Raw genomic sequence first — 17,594 nt, forward strand, 5'->3', positions numbered from 1 at the left:
CAGCAGGCCGGCGGGCGATTGGCTGGGAGGAGGGCAGTAACCTGAACTGCCTTTTGTACTCGCCTAATCAGGGCAGCCCTCTGATTGCAGGCTCCGAGCCGAGGTGCCTGGGTGGTGTCTGACACCTGTGTCCTAGCTCTGGCCTTCCTGGGGCTGCTGCTCCTGCCCTGGGGAGAGTCACGCATCTGTCCCACCTCCCTCGAGTCCCCGAGCCCCCTTGCCGGGCCGGTGTGGCCCCGCGTCATGCTGGACAGAGGTACTCAACCGAGGACCGAGGACAATGGAAACGCCCGCTTAGGCTTCCTCAAGGTAAGTCCATTTTAAATCAACATTATTTCTACACTGATATTGACAAAAATGCCAGGACTGGGAAGCTAAATCAAAGAAAGGCAGGGAAGTTGCTTACTTTGGACCTTTCTGATGAAATCGCTGTTACTTGGCTGCCAGATGCGTTGGCAAAATAAGATGTAAATGCGGGGGGTGACAAGTTGTTTCCACCCTTGCGGGCAGTTGACGCCGCATTGTGCACTCCTTCCTATTTGATGAGACACTCAAGTGATGATGGAACAAAGTGACTTTTAATTAAGGCCCACAAATGTATGTGCCAGCTCGTACAATGAAATAAAGTCAGTTTGCTTATCTTAGCCCTCTTGATGATGTAGCTCCAGGACTTTTGGTCTAATTCCAATTGCTGCTTATTTTTAAAGCCAATTTTCACGCTTCCTCTTGTGGTATGAAAGCAGTTCTCCTTTTTAAGGTTTGTTCAACATAGTAAGATTAGTGAATTTTACCCTAGCGAGGGGTTTGGCTGTACTGCTTGGCTCGCTCTGTACATTCTGATGTTGGAGAGAAAGGCAGATTGCAAATGCAAGCTCCTAAGTTGGAGCAGCAGTGAGGTGCCTAGGAATACTAAGCTCTATCCTGATCTCATTCTTCTCGAAGCCGGTTGACAGAAACTACAGGGACCATCCTGTCTCCCCTCGTGGACTGCTGTTAGCGTACATGTAGTTCTAGGATTGAGTGGTTCGAGACTGGCAAAAAGACCAGTGGTTTGAGACTAGTGCTTACACCTCTGCCTGTTGTGTTGTGATAGAGAGGAAGTCATTTTCCCTTTGATTTTGATATTTTTAATGAAAACTTTCTATAAATGGGTAAAGGTCCATTTATAAATCCAAAGAGGTTCTGAGACTACTGTTCCCAGCTTTTTAATTCCCAAGATATAAACACCTTCGTGAAACAAAGATTTCTTCATTCACCGATTCTGAGTGATTCTGTTCAAGTAGTAAACGTAATAGCGAGAACAGACAGCAGTGGCAAAAACGCAGATAAGCATTTGGAACTGTTCACTCGCCATCTATGCCAGTTATCCTGACATAGGTCTTTTTTCCCCCATGTTTGTAGCCAGTTGGAAATTTCCATCCTTCTCATCTGTTAGCTAATTTGTTTTTATAAAAAACATTTTCCTGCAATAAGTTCAACATAGTAGTGATACAAAGCATAAATAGTAACAATGGCTGCTCTGATGAATGAAAGCGTCAGAAATAGCTTTGCCCATGGGCTGAAGTGTGCTCCTGATACAGGTCTGTAGTAATCATCTTTGTGTGCGATGACTGATACAGGTCTGTAGTAATCATCTTTGTGTGCGATGACCAAACGGTGATGACTGAGAAATCAGATCCGTTGGTAGGTAGAGAGGTAGAGGCCAAGTGAATTTACAAATGTTGAGTTAAAGGAGAAATGGATGTTGGAAAGCTAAATTAATATTGTATATTTAGCATACGTATATATTTGAAAAATCTACCTTCCCTTATGAATTACAGCCTAGGGAATGTACAAACCAAGATGCCTTCCTGGGTTAAGCATAAGTCATTTTTGTATGGAGAAAGATAGATACTACCTTAGTCCCAATCCCTATCTTAAAACACACACACACACACACACACACACACACACCAGTGTTCATAAAAACCTTATGTTTTAAAAAGGTACAGACAAGAAGAGAGAGCTAATTGAAATACTCTTTATCTCTAGTTTAAAAAGTCACAGAAACCCCACATTCCACATTAAAAGTATAGAAAGTCCTTGCACATACCTGCAGAGTATCAGGGCCCCCCCCAAATATGTAATGTAACACAATCGTTAACGACTAAGACACACACACACACACACACACATCCATTGCATCCCAAGAACAATATCATTAGAGAGGAAGATTGGGGCAGGGAATGAAGTATCTTTTAAATTCATTTTCTTCCCCAGCGAAAGTTTTTGAAAAATATCCTTTCTGGACCTGTGGAATGCCTGCCTGACTCCCTTGGGTGCAGGGTGGCGAGAGTCCCCTCTGGTGTTGTGGAAGCACACAATGGGGCCTAGCAGAGCTCAGGGCAGCCTTCCCCTCCCGGACACACATCCCTGTCCCATTGGCTCCACTGGAAACGTTCAGTTATGCAAATGAAAGCTGCGGGGTCAGACAGGCCCCGCCCCCTCCCTTCCTCCCTCCCCGAGATCTCAGCCTTTTGCCCCTGACTTTGCTAAGCTGTGCAGGCCTGAGAGCTCAGGAGCTGGACCAGCCGGGTGAAACCTCCCTTTGCTCCATGTGCGATGGCCATAGGGACGGACAAGCGAGCTGGGGGTCCCCAGAGCTAGACACATGGACAAGCAGCAGCTTCCCAAGTCCCCTCCTCGCTAGGTGGCTTCCTTGAAATGTCTCTGGTTAACAGGAAAAAGTTGGCTTCCTTGCTAGGCCAAGCCTCTGGAAGGCATGTTTAAAAACAACAAGAGCAACACCTTCCCCTAGTGCTAACGTTCACCTTTTGGAGACAAGGGGGGGACGCGACAGTGCAGGACACGGGATGGTTCTGGAAGGCAGGAGCTGAAGCAGCCTCCAGTCATTTTCCTCTCAGCTGGACAGAAAACACGCATCAGACGGTGGTATTTGTAGCTTCTCATCTGATGCCACCGGGAGAAAAGCTTTGCAACAACCTTTGGGACCTGAAGCCGGTAGGATTGCTCTGACGGCCCGCCAAGTGCGGGAGGGAGCGCTGGCGTCGGACACTTGAAGGGGGACCTTGCTGGCACAGTCCCGTAGGGTCTGAAGGGCCACAGCTCTGGGGAGGGAGTTGACATGAGCCCCGCCCTGAAAAGCATTGGCTGCTTGGGATCACTCATTTTTTTCCAAGGACCACAGCTCCTTAGTGACCCATCAAGCTACCGGTTTGTTCCCACCGAAGACTGGGGTCGGCATTCCAGGCCAGCCCTGCTGGTGGGGGCGGTCCCCGGCAGTTCAGCCCCACGGTCTGGTCTCCAGGCGCCTCCCCGGGCTTCTCCTGGCAGCAGGGAGGTTGGTCTCCCGCCCGATCTGTGGGCCGAGATTTCTCGGCTGTTCATTAAACACGAATCGTTAATTCCCCCATCGGATGCATTTGGTCAGTATCCTCGTGGCGGACTGGAGGAGAAGAGTGGGGCTGAGAGGGACTGATTTATCCAAGAGCACCAAGAAATGAGGAGCCGGCGGAACCTCCAGTGCACGTGCCCCTTCTTGCTTTTTCTTCTGTCCAAGAGAAATCAGGAAGCCCTAAACCTCTCCCGCCGCAGTCTCTTCTGGACACTAAACGCTTCAGTCCAGAAAGAAGCTGCCCCCGTCCCTGCATGGCTCTGTGGCTGGGGTAGGGGGGGGGTCAGAGACCTGCGAACACCGAAGCGAATCCGGGGTGCAGTGCCGTGCACACGTGTGCGTGCGCATCTGTGCTCGGGTGCATGGGCTTGCACACGCGTGTGCGGGGTGTGCTGGAAAGGCTGTCTGAAGCGTAACTGAGAAGGACAGCGACCCCTCCGCTGTGGCCTTTTCCTAGAGAGGCCCGATCATTCATGTAGAAGCGATTTCGGCCGGGCCCCCTGACCAGGGCGGCCAGCCCAGAGCCGCGGGTGAGCTCGGCCGAGGGCGGAGGGCCGCTGCCTCCCAAGGTATTCCAGGAATGTTAATGGTATGCCTGAGTGGAGCTGCGCAGCCCGCTGGCTCTGCGGCCATCTGGGGAGGCTCAGGAAGTCTCATGGCAACAGCGTCTCAAGAATGGAGCCTTTTTTTTTTTTTTTAATTAAAATTAACTAACACAAAACCCAAAACTGCTCCACTGCTCAAGAAGAATCAGGACAGGATTCGGATTCTTTGTGTGGAATGATATGAGCTTTTAAGGAAGAAAAGCCCCACATTCTTAATTCCTGTTCTTTAAATGAGCAATTTGTACTTGGTTTTGAGGTCTTAATTTTTTTCCCCCAGGGCAGAATTCTTTTTGGAGAAAGGGGGGAGGGGAAAATGCGTTTCCAAAGCTGTGGAGAAATAATTGGCAAAAATACGGTGAAGAAAGAAAGTCGGAGTTTTGAGATTTTCCTGGTATTTGTGGTGTTTAGCGATCCTGGCAGCGGGCAGCTGCGTTTCCCCTCTGTAATGCTGTGCGCTTTGTAAGTCTGGCTGCTTAGCTGGTGAAGTGACCTTCAGGCAAAGATGCTAATTTGACTGCGTCCATACGTGCGTCCGATAGGAGTCTCCTGAGGCTGGGGTAATAGTAGCCCTTTAAAAAAGTGAGAGGCGAAGTAGTATTTGTAGTTTGTTATGTTTCAATTGATGAGGCCTGAAGTTAGCCATTTCAGAAACCCAGTTTGTTCCTCAGGATCGAAGGCTCTGGAAAACGATGAACCCCGGAAGGCCGACTGGCAGCTGTGTGTACAGGGGCGGGTACTCTAGACGGAGACAAAAGACTTACAGTCCAAACTCGACCCCTGACTGGGCTATTTGAGGAAGGTACACAACCCTTAGAGCATGTTCCTCATCTGCAAAGTGGATTTCTGCATTGTTAGGAACATAAAAGGAACCCGGGAAATAGTCCTGGAATCTGAATGGCATTTCTGAAGGCGTAGTCTATGCTGTCACTCCTGCTGGTGTACAGCCCTGGGAAAATAATTTCATGAGACCTTTATGTCCGCTTCAGTTTTCGTGAGACATTTTAAAATTTCCTTCCGGTCTTACCAAATAAAATTTCCCAGTGGGGTCACAAAATATCCCAACAAGCGATTGTGCCTACGCATGTGTGATTCTTGAATACAGCACCCATCTGAAATACTTCTTTATATTCTTGATCGGTAGCACCTATTTCTACTCATAAAGTATTCTTCAAACCTGACATCTGGTCCCTGATGCAAGAGGGAATGCCACCAACCTTCAGGAAAAGAGTATGGACTCTGAGTTTGGTTTCTAGAATGTGGGTTCTTTTTTTTTTTTTTTCTTTAAAGATTTTATTTATTTGAAAAAAAAAAAGATTTGATTTATTTGACAGACAGAGATCACAAGTAGGCAGAGAGGCAGGCAGAGAGAGAGAAGGAAACAAGCTCGCTGCCGAGCAGAGAGCCCGATACGGACTTGATCCCAGGACCCCGAGATCATGACCTGAGCCGAAGGCAGAGGCTTTAACCCACTGAGCCACCCATGCACCCTAGAATGTGGGCTCTTCAGAAGTCTTCTTTCTATAAAAAGCTGGACCACTTACCCTCACATTGCCTATTGCCTCACGTATAATATTTAACCAATTAATATTTATGGAGTATGTACCATGTGCCAGCTGTCTTTCTAGAAGCTGGGTTGAGGATCATGTACAAATATAGACAAAAATTCCTGCACACATTCTGGTCAAGGGAGACAGATAATAAACTCCCAAATAAGTCAGTTGTGTTGAAGGTTATAAAGTGATAACTGGAAGTGGAAGTGGAAAAACATGAAACAGGAATACGTGGGACATGATGAGTATATGATAGCAGAAAGGGACCTTGCAGTTTTCTAAAGGGTTGCCAGAGAGGGCCCCACTAGCATGGTATGTGAAAGAAGATTTGAGGGAGGGGAGAGACCAAGCCTTGCCACGAGCTGGGGAAGAACATTGGAAGCAAAAAGAATAGCAAGTGCAAAGGCCCTGGGGTTAGGGGTGGGGAGACTAAATGACTTGTGTGAGGAAGAGGGAGGCTAGAGCCAGGAGGGACAGAGGTCCAGGCCTCCTGCCCATTTACTCTGAATGAAGCCTATGAGCTTACTTCACAAAGCTGTTGGGAGATTTCAATGAAATCATTTGTGTAAAGCCTTTAGCACAGTGCCTACCACACAGAAAAAATTCCATAATTGTTATCTATCGTCTATTTGTTTATTGTTACCACTACTTGGGATTTAAAGACAGAATGATGTGAGCACACCGAAGACGACTTTGTTCAGATCAAAACTGATTCTTCTTTTTTTTTTTTTTTAAGATTTTATTTATTTATGTATTTGACAGACAGAGATCACAAGCAGGCAGAGAGGCAGTCAGAGAGAGGAGGAAGCAGGCAGGGCTCCATCCCAGGACCTTGGGATCATGACCTGAGCCAAAGGCAGAGGCTTTAACACACTGAGCCATCCAGGTGCCCCTCAAACTGATTATTCTTAAAATAATTAAACTCCCAACTTTGGTTCCTTCAGTATTCAATTCTATCCCCTAAAAATGTCCCAATCCTCTCTCTGCACAATATACAGAGGGAAAAATGTACTTTTTAAAAACTGGCCTTGTTTCAGCCAAACCATTGTTTCTGTTATGAAAGTACTAAGCCCATACTCTCTAGGGATAGGTGTATTTTGAGACATTTGGTTTAACTTTCAGCTACGAAATCCTTTTGAATTCCAGTGAATTCCCATGGGATTGCCATGTTCTCATGTTTGAGTGTTGATGTCGATACCCTGCTCTAGGCCACAGGATTCAAAGTGGGGAGTAACCTATTGCAGGTATAATGAAAATGGGGAAACAAAGTCTTTTCCTTCTCTCCAGAGCCCAGAAGCAAGATTGGACTTCCGGGACAGCTCAAGAGCCCTCTCTCAAGATAATCTTCCTAGACACCTGTCCAAGTGTCTAGATCCTACTGATCTCCTCCTTTGACCCTGAAGGCTTTGGATTATAACTCACGTCAAGTGATGACTAGCTCAGAAACTAGAAATGAGGGAATCCTTTTCTCTAAGCATTTGAAGATCCTCATTTAGAACTGGGGTTATTCTTGCTTCAAGACCTAATGAAGTGACTTGGGAACAGTTAAACAAAATGCTTGATGGCAACTTAGTGATCAACAAAGGGAAAGTCTGTCTAAAAATGTATATCCTCAGTAGTGGCAATGTTCCAGTAGAGTGTGGGGAACCAATGGTCAGAGGGGCTGCCCAGCGTTTGGACACCAGCCTGACTTCTAAGATCTCTTCCAAATGTGTGGTTCTGCTTTTTTCTGAGATCTGCTTATTGAGAACTAGATTCTGCAGGAAAAGTCACCGTAAATTCTGTTTAACCAACTGCTCAGTTGGGGGATCCTGAGAGCAAGAAACAACTAGTTATAGAAGAGCTATCTTACTTAGATGAAGGGCGGCCAACGGAGGTAGCTTGCGGCAGCCTTGACCCTGGCCCTAGTGTCTGGAGCCCCAGTGCTCCCCACACTGAGCACTATCTCCTGCTTGCAGAGTCTGAGGTGAGCAGGCTGTCCAACCACCAGTGCCTGCTGCCTAGTTATGATCAGTGGGTAGAATAGACTCTAGCTCACTTTTTCTTTTGAATGAACGCTTACATTACACTTTCTATGTTCTACATGGCCTATTAAAAGGCTCTCCAAAAGACCGTATGACAAAGCTGCAGTTTTAATCCCCATTTGACAGGTTAAACAATTGACATAACCAGTTTAGTAGCTAATCAATCCAAGGCCACCCAGTGACAGGGCTGGGATTGAACCCAGGCAGTCAGCCAGCAGGGTCCGCACTCTTAGATCCTACCCCGGATGGGCCCACACAACATTCCGTCTCGTCCTGTGCACGTTTTCCATCTGTTGGAGCTCTCCTGCTGATTTAGAGGAAAAGGGCATCTGGCGTACCGTCCCACTTTTGCCCTCTGTGAGGGCAGAGAATGTGACTTGCTGATAGCTAGGGCCTAGCATAGTACCTGGGGCAGGGCAGATACTCAAATATTTGTTGAATGAGTGAGGGAGTGTGGGTGTGACATGAGTAAACAGGAGGAAGGCCATGGAAATGCCCTCCTGATCTCACAGAGCTACAGAGACATATGTGATTGCGGGGTGTCACTTAACACAAAACTCTGAAGTTACAGAACAGATCAAGTTCGTGGTGGGGGGTTACTGGGGTGATTGAACCCATGTCAGTAGTGGCATCCCTCATTAGGTGTTCATTGATACTTTGATCGTCACATCGCACTGGAAATAGTGCCCATAAAAGTGCCCTCGCAGGAAAAAATAGTGCCCGCAGACTGACACCTGCCACATGAGAACTGGGGAGGGAGAAAACCAGGGAACCATGAATTCCACTAAATCGGGGTTTTAGTGTGGGACTTGGACACAGTGCGTTTAACAATGGGATATGGAGACTCACAGACTTACTATGGGGTCGAGGAAGAAAGCCTGAGTGGTGGCCAATGCCAGGGCCCGAGGGAACGTTTGGGTGCAGTGAACCTAAACCCACTCAGACAAGCTCAAATTAAAAAAAAAAAAAAAAAAAAAAAAAAAAAAACGAAAAATAAGGGGGTTCTTGGAAAAGATGTGAGGGAAGCTTGTGGAAATCCAATTGTAGGAAGCCAGGAACACTTCGGGTTTACCCTAATGATTCAGTCAGAAGGAGTCAGAAGCCCGAGTATGAGTTTCCACCTTAGTATTACTGAGTGTGTCACGTTGGTTAAATTACCCAATGTTTCTGAGTCTTGTTTACCCATCTGAAAAATAGGAAATAATGAAAGTATCTGCCCTGTTGGGTTGCTATGTGGATTAAATGAGGTCATACATATAAAGCACTTGGAACAGTTCCCGATACATAGTATGATGTCCATCAACATTAGCCTTTATTACAGTTTAGCAAGTGGGCAGCTACTCACTCCCATGTTGGTTGACTTTGAACATCAGTTCCTTTGCTCTTCTTTCAGACTAACTTCCTGGAAAACATGGTTCCAAGCTTAATTGAATGGCATGGTGACATCACCAAGGTTTCAGGTTTGAGTATTCCCATTCTAACCTCCTTAGCATGAGGATTTTCATCCCCAGATTTGCCCCTCATGATTACAAGATGGCTGCTGCAGCTCCAGGCATCACCTACTCACACAGTTTTGTCCAAGGGCAGGAAGAAGTCCTAGTTTTGTGTATTTTTTTAACTGTTCTTTTATTTTATTTTATTTTATTTTATTTTATTTTATTTTATTTTATTTTATTTGACACAGAGAGAGATAGATGACAAGTGGGCACAGAGCCAGGCAGAGAGAGAGGGGGAAGCAGGCTCCCCACTGAGCAGAGAGCCCAATGTGGGGCTCGATTCCAGGACCCTGAGATCATGACCTGGGCTGAAGGCAGAGGCTCAACCCACTGAGCCACCCAGGTGCCCCTAGTTTTGTGTATTTTATCAAAAATGAGGAATGCCTTTCCAAAAGCCCTCTTGTAAACTTTTCTTTGGTCAGATTTCATTAGCTGGGGTTGTGTCCTATGCCCCTGCCCAGATTTATCACTGGCGGGGGGATCAGACTACCATGATTGGTGTAGATCAGGAGTGATTTCTCTCTTGGGGCTGAGGAAGGATCCACCTTCCTGAATACATGGGCACCTTGTACTGCTGTTGACTCAGGATTATGTCTGTGAGGAAGAAGGGGGCACACATGCACACATACACACACACTGAAGAACAATCCTATTTACTACAAGTACCTCTATCTCTATCTCTGTCTCTATCTCAATCAGTGGGAGAAACGCGCACACAGCCACACCCCCAAAGAGATGGTGCATGAGGAGGTGCAGGAGAACCTGACAGTATTTTCTAACTTCCGGGGCCATCTCCATTCATGCCCTTTCCAAGAAAATCCCATTTTTGCTTAAATTTCTATACAGGCTCAATGTCACTTGCATAATTTTCAGTGACAGGAACAAAATTTTGCTGTCTGAGATGTGGCCCCAAACTTCTGGGTTTCGGTCCTCCCTCGTCGGATTTGTGTGGCCCTGGCTCACCACGGACGGAGCTGTCGCTGGGTTCTGCTGCGGGCGTCCTCATAGCTCTGCGACTTCCTTCACCTGTGAACTCAGCCTCTGGGCTCCAGTTCCAAGTCGCACAGATGACAGCCTGAGAGCGAGGGACAGGCTGGCCCAGCCTCTTCCCTTTGGCAGGGGCTTGGTTGGGGCCTGTTTTCCTAGAACAGTTGTGAGCAAGGAGGCAATGCCATTGGCCTCCGATAAAAACACGTGCTCGTCCTGCCCAGTCCTTCCTAAAATGGCTCTGAACCCAATCGAAAAGAACATTTTTTATAAGTAAAACGGTTAGGTTTCGGATACACAAGTGCCTTTGACAGGGAGATAGAGTCTGGTGGCTCGACTCCCTTGGGCCTCACTTAAGTAGGAGAAGAAGGAGAATTCTTGATTCCTGTCAGGAAGGAAATAGTGAGAGATTCGAGGAGGAAGGGACTAGGAGAGCTGAGTGAGGTCCTACATGAAATCAGTGTGGCCATCGGGGCAGGCCAGTTGGGAGAACCAAGTAGGACTCACGAAGAAGATCCCCTTGGATGGCAGAAATCGACGAAGTTGAGCCTGTGGTTCAGGGAGTGTGGATGAGTATTTTTAAAAAATATTTATTTTTATTTTTTTATAATGAGAATGTCCAAACGTTTGTGAAGATAAAGGACACCACCAATTCCCATGCACCCCGCCCCCACCCCACCCCCAATCTGGCAAAGGTTAAGGAGAACAAGTCTGGGAGGGGGAGGGGCAGACTCCAGCAGGCAGCAGGTCCCGGGGAGGACAAAGCGGTCACCGACAGGTGTACTGGTGAACTTGTCAGGAGTGGCCGGGAAGTTGAAATCCAAGATGTTTGTTCTTCTTAATCACAGGCCAATGGAATAATTGCTAAATGAGGTCTGGCTCCTTGTTCTTTGAGAAGGGATTATGTAACCTGAGAAAGCAGACCCCCATGGCCTAATCTCCACATTGCTGGGGGTCTTACCCGGTGACCAGACTAAGAAGTCAGGAGGAGGAGACATCACTCATTTCACACGCAGCCGCTGTTGGTCTGCACTCTCCCAGGCGCTGTGCGAGGCTCTCTAGGCACACCCGTCTGAAAGACAGGGCCCTCACTGTCACAGAATGCAGCGCGCCGTGGGAGAAAGAGATAAGAAATTCTGTAACGAGTGTTCCATGGTACCTAGAATTGTTCTCGTAGCATAGAATAGGTGAGATCTCCTGCAGGAAGACAAACGCCTTGATTTCCGGAAGGACAGATAGGAGTTAGGTAGATGGAGTTAGGGGGTAGAGGCAATCTAGACAAAGTAAACAAAGAGGTACTTGAACTGAAGTCAGGGCTGCAGGCTGACTGTGTGCTTGGGACCTTCTGGGAGGAGGGCAGGGGTGGGCTCGGAGCAGGGCTGTAGTCCAGCCCCAGCTTGGCTCCCTGGAGCAGCCGCATCCACCCCGAGAAGGAGGGGCCTTCGTCCGATTTGCACACGATGCCGTTGGGCCGGGGAGAGCCCTGTCGAACGTGTTTGGTCTTTTTTGGGGAGCATATGTGAGGATGTTCTTGAATTTAAGCAGGATCCTGAAGCTGATGGGGAGCTCCGGTAGAATTTAAAAAGCAGACCAGAGACAAAACTCAGACCTGTGTTTGAGAAAGGTCATTCTGGCTGCATTTTGAAAGATGGCAAGCCTGGAGGAAAAGGAACTAGTGAGAGAGGGCCGGTCCAGGTGAGAAATAATGGCGGCCTGCACTAGGGCTATGGCGGGGGAAACGGAAGGGGCGGGTTCAATGTCCAGAAGGTGGAATGGGGAGCCTTGATGGCAGCCTGGCTCATTGGATGAGGGAGAGGGAGGAGGTTGGGATGACTCCTCGATTTTCAGTTTCGGCAGCACCGTGGAAGGTTAGAGCTTCCCAGCAAAGACTGATAAACCCAAGAACTTTGACATAGTGTGTGGTAAGGTGTTACCTATTAGATAACAATAAAAAGTTCCTTATTTAAGCATCATGGTTAAAGATTAAAAGGAAGGCTTCAATCGTAGCTTTTGAGAGAGAGGAAAAACTCCCTGAACTTGAGCTATGCCCCTTGAGAAAATGAGCCATTAATATTAAAGGCCGTTGTTACTGCCCCTTCCAAGGACAGCCAGATCTCCTGCTGGGGATAATCAGTCCTTCAAGATAGGGCAGGGTAAGGCCCAGCCGTAGACAGCTAGTTCATCACTTCTCTCTTGCTTTCAAGAGTAACATGGTGGAAACCCAGAGGATCCCACACTTTTTCCCATTCTTCTGGAGAAAGCAGGATTTGTTTCTTTTGTTCCTGATGGTGGACACGTCAGCAGCATCTTTCTGTCTCCCTCTGCTTCCTCAGATGGTCGAGTAGCTCAGCCTTTAGAGTTGAACGGTCCTGGGTTTGAACTCCAAGGTCCTTGTCGTCTATCTACAGATGGGCAGGACACATCTCCATGAGCCTCATCTGTAAAATGGGGGAAATGTGACCTACATCACAGGGCTGTTATGAAGGGTAAGGGAGAGAGAATGGAAGTACCTGACTTCAGGCCTGGCAGGGAGCACGCAGGCCATGGTCGTCGTAGAGGAGGCAGTCATTGCTATAGTCCTTGTTTTTTTGTTTGTTTTTTAAAGATTTATTTATTTAAGAGAGAGATTGAAGGGGGAGGGGAGAGGTCAGAGGGAGAGGGAGAAGCAGACTCCCACTGAGCAAGGAGCATGATCTGGGGCTCCATCCCAGGACCCTGACTCAGGGCTCCATCCCAGGACCCTGGGGCCATGACCTGAGCCAGAGGCAGAAGCCCAGCTGACTGAGCCACCCAGTGCCCCGCTGCTGTCCTTTTTGTAATGCTAATTTCGGACATTAGGAAGAGATACAGTTGGATTTTGCGGACTTGGGTCACTCCACAGGCCTCATCTGTTAGGTGGTAACTCCATATCATGTTGCCTTCTTTACCGACTGGCCTCAGGAGAAAGAGGTGCACGCCACGACGCCCTGTGAGTCAAAGGGCAGGTGACATACACTGCCTGCCCCTTCCTGAGGTCCTTGGGATATTGGGCTAATTGTGTTCAGGATAGGACTATGGTACTCTTGGTTTTTGCATGACCATGATGTTCTCCTGGGATGTAGAAGGCCATGGAAGCTACCCTTGGAATTACATTTAATAATTCAACAAAGACTATTTATTGTTAACTACCCGGGAGGCTTGGTGGCCGGTTGCACCCAAAGAAAATGGGCTTAACTTTCTTATCAAGAAACAGTCTTGATAAGGCACTTGGTGACTGTAACTTTGGTCATTGCTCTGGAATGTCCCTGGTGGGGCTGCCAGTTTTCATCACCCGTAGGTACAATATTTGTATAAATGCCACATGTATGCTTTCACTAATTAAAAATGCTTTTTTTGCTGTTGCTGGAATTGAAAACAAACAACTAGTCTCCTGTGGAAAGAGGAGTATTGGAAATTCAGGAGTTACTATTATTAAAGTGCCCAGGATCCGAACTACATGTGTAAGCATTATTCTTCTTGGTTGCCGCTGAATCCTCACAGAGCAGCACAAGGATCAAACAGAGTTTGAGAATCAAACAGAGAAAAGTGGAAAGTATTTTTTTATTTAATATTTTATTTATTTATTTGACAGAGAGAGGGAGAGATCACAAGTAGACAGAGAAGCAGGTGGGGTGGGGTGGGGGCGGGAGCAGGCTCCCTGCCGAGCAGAGAGCCCGATGTGGGGCTCGATCCCAGGACCCTGGGATCATGACCTGAGCCAAAGACAGGGGCTTAACCCACTGAGCCAGCCAGGCGCCCCTGGAAAGTCTTTTTTTCCATACTACTCTGAGATCCGTTATGCATTTGAGAAAGAGATTTCAAAGTGCTTAAAATGAGCCATTCATAACTTGTTTGCTAGAGAAGAGAAGAAAATTCAGTGACAGTTAAAAATTTAAATCAGTAGTTGTCATCAAGGTGCTTTTACCTCCCAGGGGACAGGTGACAAGATCTGAAGACATTTTGGTGGTCATAAGTCGGCGGGGTGTGGGGGGGATGCTACTGGCACCCAGAGGACGGAAGTCAGGGATGTTGCCACACAACCGGCAAAGCACAACAGTCCCCATTAGCTAAGAATCGTCTGGGCCAAGTGGTGCCAAGGTTGAGAACCCTGAATTAAATAATGGCTGGTGGCAGCAGCATTTGGTTCTTTCAGCAGGGAATTAGCCTTTCTATTGCTTTTTGAGAATTCAAATTGCTTTCCTCTGTTTTTAGAGGGGAAAAAACTGGTATACTCTCTTATGGGCTAAATCTGGGCATCTGCTTCGTACCTAAGTCTCCTATTGCCAGGTGATTCAGTCCAAAAAATCATCAGGCCAGTTGCTGGGGTGATTGTGGGTGGGAAAAACCAACAACCAGATAGACCAAAGTGTTGGCTTTTCAAATGGGTCAGTTGATCACCTGTGGACACGCAGTTCTTTTGTGGCCATAAAGGGCGGTGTACGAGAGAGAGGCGAGGAAGGGCCTCCCCAGTTCAAGGCTCCCCTTTGAGGAAAGGGGAAGGTGGCTCTTCAGACGCTTGCCACGCGTGAAGCCATCCAGGAGAGTCACAGAACCTTCCTTCTGTTCTTCTCTGTTCTCCTTGGTTGTCTTTATTTCATACACCGTTTCTTGAATACTCTCAGCCCAGTTCCGTGCTGAGTACTGCTCTTGATGCAAAAGATTCAGGTGGTTCCAAGAATAGCAAAAGACAATGACGGAGCCCTGTAGCTCATGGCACTATCTCAAAAAGGAAAGGTGGACAAAGGGCTTCTCCCCCAGATTCTGGGTATTTACATCTTACAAGGTGTAAAATTAAGCCACATTTGGCTATGCATTTAATGGTGTCTTTATTGAAAACTGTAAAAAAGTATAAATTCATAATAATTGACTGGCATAGCCATATGTCAATTTTGTGGATTTTATTCTTTGCAGAAAATTTTTGTTTTATCTTTGAAAGCTGACCCAAGTCTGGGGCTTACTAATGGACATATATTGGTAGATAGTAGCCAAATTAAAATTAATGACAGTAAATGAACCTATTTGTAGGAAATAGGTTTTAAGCTGAATCCTTCTTAGCCTGTCGGAAATCAAATAACTTTTCACTGTGATGAATGTCATTACATCTTCCGATGCTTCAGTGGAACTCACTGCCCAAATGTGGCAGAAGAGCTAAGGGAGAGAGTCGGAAGCCAGGCTGCAGGGATTCGGATCCTGGCTCTTTCTGAGACTCTGGAACTTGGAGCAGACCTCTTCTCTCCCAGGGCCTCCGTTTCGTCATCATCAGAATGAGGGTAGTAGCATTTTCCTCGGAGGGTGATTGACAGGATCTAATGAGCTTATGCAAGTAACTAGCTCAAAGTCCTCGGTATGTGTAATTTTTGTTGTCACCATCACTTTGCATTGTATTTTATTATTCTGTGTTTGTACTAAGCAGGAGACTGATGGTTGGTTGGGCCCACTGCAGTCTGCCCGAATCCAACGTTGTGTAAACACACCTAATTTTGATCATCTTGAGCTCCTTGAGAGGGTTATCTTTGAAAAGTGCATACTTTGAAACTAACAGGACTGAGATTTATTCATTTATAACCAAATCCTCTGGCTTTCTATGCAGTCACCCTATGAAATATGGGAGTAAGATCAGCATCTTAGATTCCTAAGGCTGCATTCCAGTCTTGAGGCAACTGAAGCCATATATTAGAATTTGAGCTTTTGATTGCCTTAGAAGAGATGCTTTTAACTCTTTTAGCCTGCGCAATGGTCGGGAGTGTTGGAGAGCTGCTCTTAGGAATGTTAAGATCAAATATATCCTGGCTGCAATTATGTCAAGTTGATGACCTGTTATATTTGCTGCCCCTAAAGCAGGACAGAGTCAAAATACTGTGCACAACTAGGTGGAGATGATTTTATAGCTTCAGTGTTTCAATTTTGTTTCCTAAGTGAAAACAGATGGTTACATTTAAGCTTAGCTACATTGTTTAAGCGTATCCCTCCTGCTCAGGATCTTGGCAGTAGTTGCCTGTGTGTTAGTCTAGGAAGGTGGTTTATCAGAATGGTCCTTCAAAGTCTGAATTTTCTTGTTAAAATGTTAAAGTGAGAATGCCTTGGAAATGTTAGAAATCACTGTTTTTTTTGAGGAGTGATGTTAGTGAGTGTTAGTGTGGGAAACATTCAAAATCATAAACACCTCAAGCCCGATGGGCAGGGGAGAAGTGGTTGTGAGTTTTGTAAGATGAAAGGGATACTGTACTCAGGGTAAGAGATCTGGGAATTCTATTCATTCTAAACTGCATTTTGAATAAATGACTAATTACTTATATACAGAGAACTAAAGATTTACTCATCTATAAGACATGAGCTGTAAAAGTAACGTCCCCATGGGGATGGGTATCAGCATGGCGGCACACACGACGAGAGCTCCATAGGCAGACAGACTGACCCTGTTTCCCCCTGACTTCAGCAGTGGCAGAGATGATGGCTCTGATAGCAGTTTCAATGAAAAACAGGAGTGGAGAGATCAGGAGTGGAAATTTACCCAGAAAACAACAATGTGTCAGTGACATTCAGTCCAGAAGAGAAATTTCCAAGCACCATTTCATTGCCCATTAGGGGAGAGAATAGTTCTCATTACAGAAATCCTAAGAAAGGTAGGAAAACGTAAATTAAATTTGAGTTTGACTGGTATTAGAGCCTCATACTCTGTATCCCTTTAGGTGCTCTATAGCCCTTTAAACTGTTGGTATGCTGCAGAGAGCAAATGTAACCCATCCTCTGCTGTGCATAAGCAAGTATTACAGGATCCTATTTAAGATATAAAGAGCACAGAGAAGAAATAATAAAGAGCTGCCCAAGTGCTTGGGGCACTGTGCCCTTCAGCTAAGGGACACTGATAAGAAAAACCGAATGGAATTCCTGAAAAATGGGAAAAGATATTTTCAGGGTCATAAATCCCAATGCGAAGAGAAAAAATAAGGAAAAGATATAGGCTGTAAACAGCTAGAAAAAAAAATCCTTGTTTTCTAGAATGTATCTTCAAAGACATTTGGTAGGCATTCTAATAGCTACGGTTAACTTTCTAATAATAAAATTTTAGATGCAGAATCATTCTTTATCGTTTCAAATTTCCAAAAATCTGTGTTAAAGGTGTGGTACAATGTATTTTAAACAAACAAGTATTCTTAAATATCCTGCTCTCTTCTGACTCTGCTGCTGGCCAGGATAATGCAAGATGGCTGCTCTGGCTCTGTTTTCCTGTCTGTAGAACAAGGGTAAAAAGCTCGGCCTGCAGAGTTACCCAGGTTGTTAATTTCATACATATACGTTAAATTACATATACGGTATTGTCCTGGGTAGCTGGCAGGAATCCAGTAAAGGCTGCAGGGTCACGTGAGTAGTGGTCTTAGTATACCAAACTAGACCCAGACTGCTCAATGTATGTATATTTTGTCCAGTCAGTTTACTGAGCATCAATTTCAGAATCTGCAGAAATGATGGGGAAACTTTCAAGTGTGTGTGCGAGTCTGTGTCCATGTCTGTGAAATGTC

The 17,594-nt window shown here is 46.2% G+C and overlaps 1 protein-coding gene across 2 annotated transcripts in view; it reads left to right on the top strand.

The window, feature by feature from the left end:
* The window catches only part of SHROOM3 (shroom family member 3), a 186,453-nt gene that overhangs the window by 25,206 nt on the left and 143,653 nt on the right, over window positions 1–17,594 (top strand). Inside the window, exon 1 of one of the 2 annotated variants that reach the window (XM_059385407.1) lies at window positions 7–309. The exons of the other annotated variant lie outside the window; for it this stretch is intronic. The gene's annotated coding sequence lies outside the window, so the exon portion shown is untranslated. Of the gene's footprint in view, window positions 1–6; window positions 310–17,594 lie in introns of those variants that run through there. 2 annotated transcript variants of the gene reach the window in all.

This window comes from Mustela nigripes, chromosome 1 (genome assembly GCF_022355385.1).
Source record: "Mustela nigripes isolate SB6536 chromosome 1, MUSNIG.SB6536, whole genome shotgun sequence".
Classification (NCBI taxonomy): domain Eukaryota; kingdom Metazoa; phylum Chordata; class Mammalia; order Carnivora; family Mustelidae; genus Mustela; species Mustela nigripes.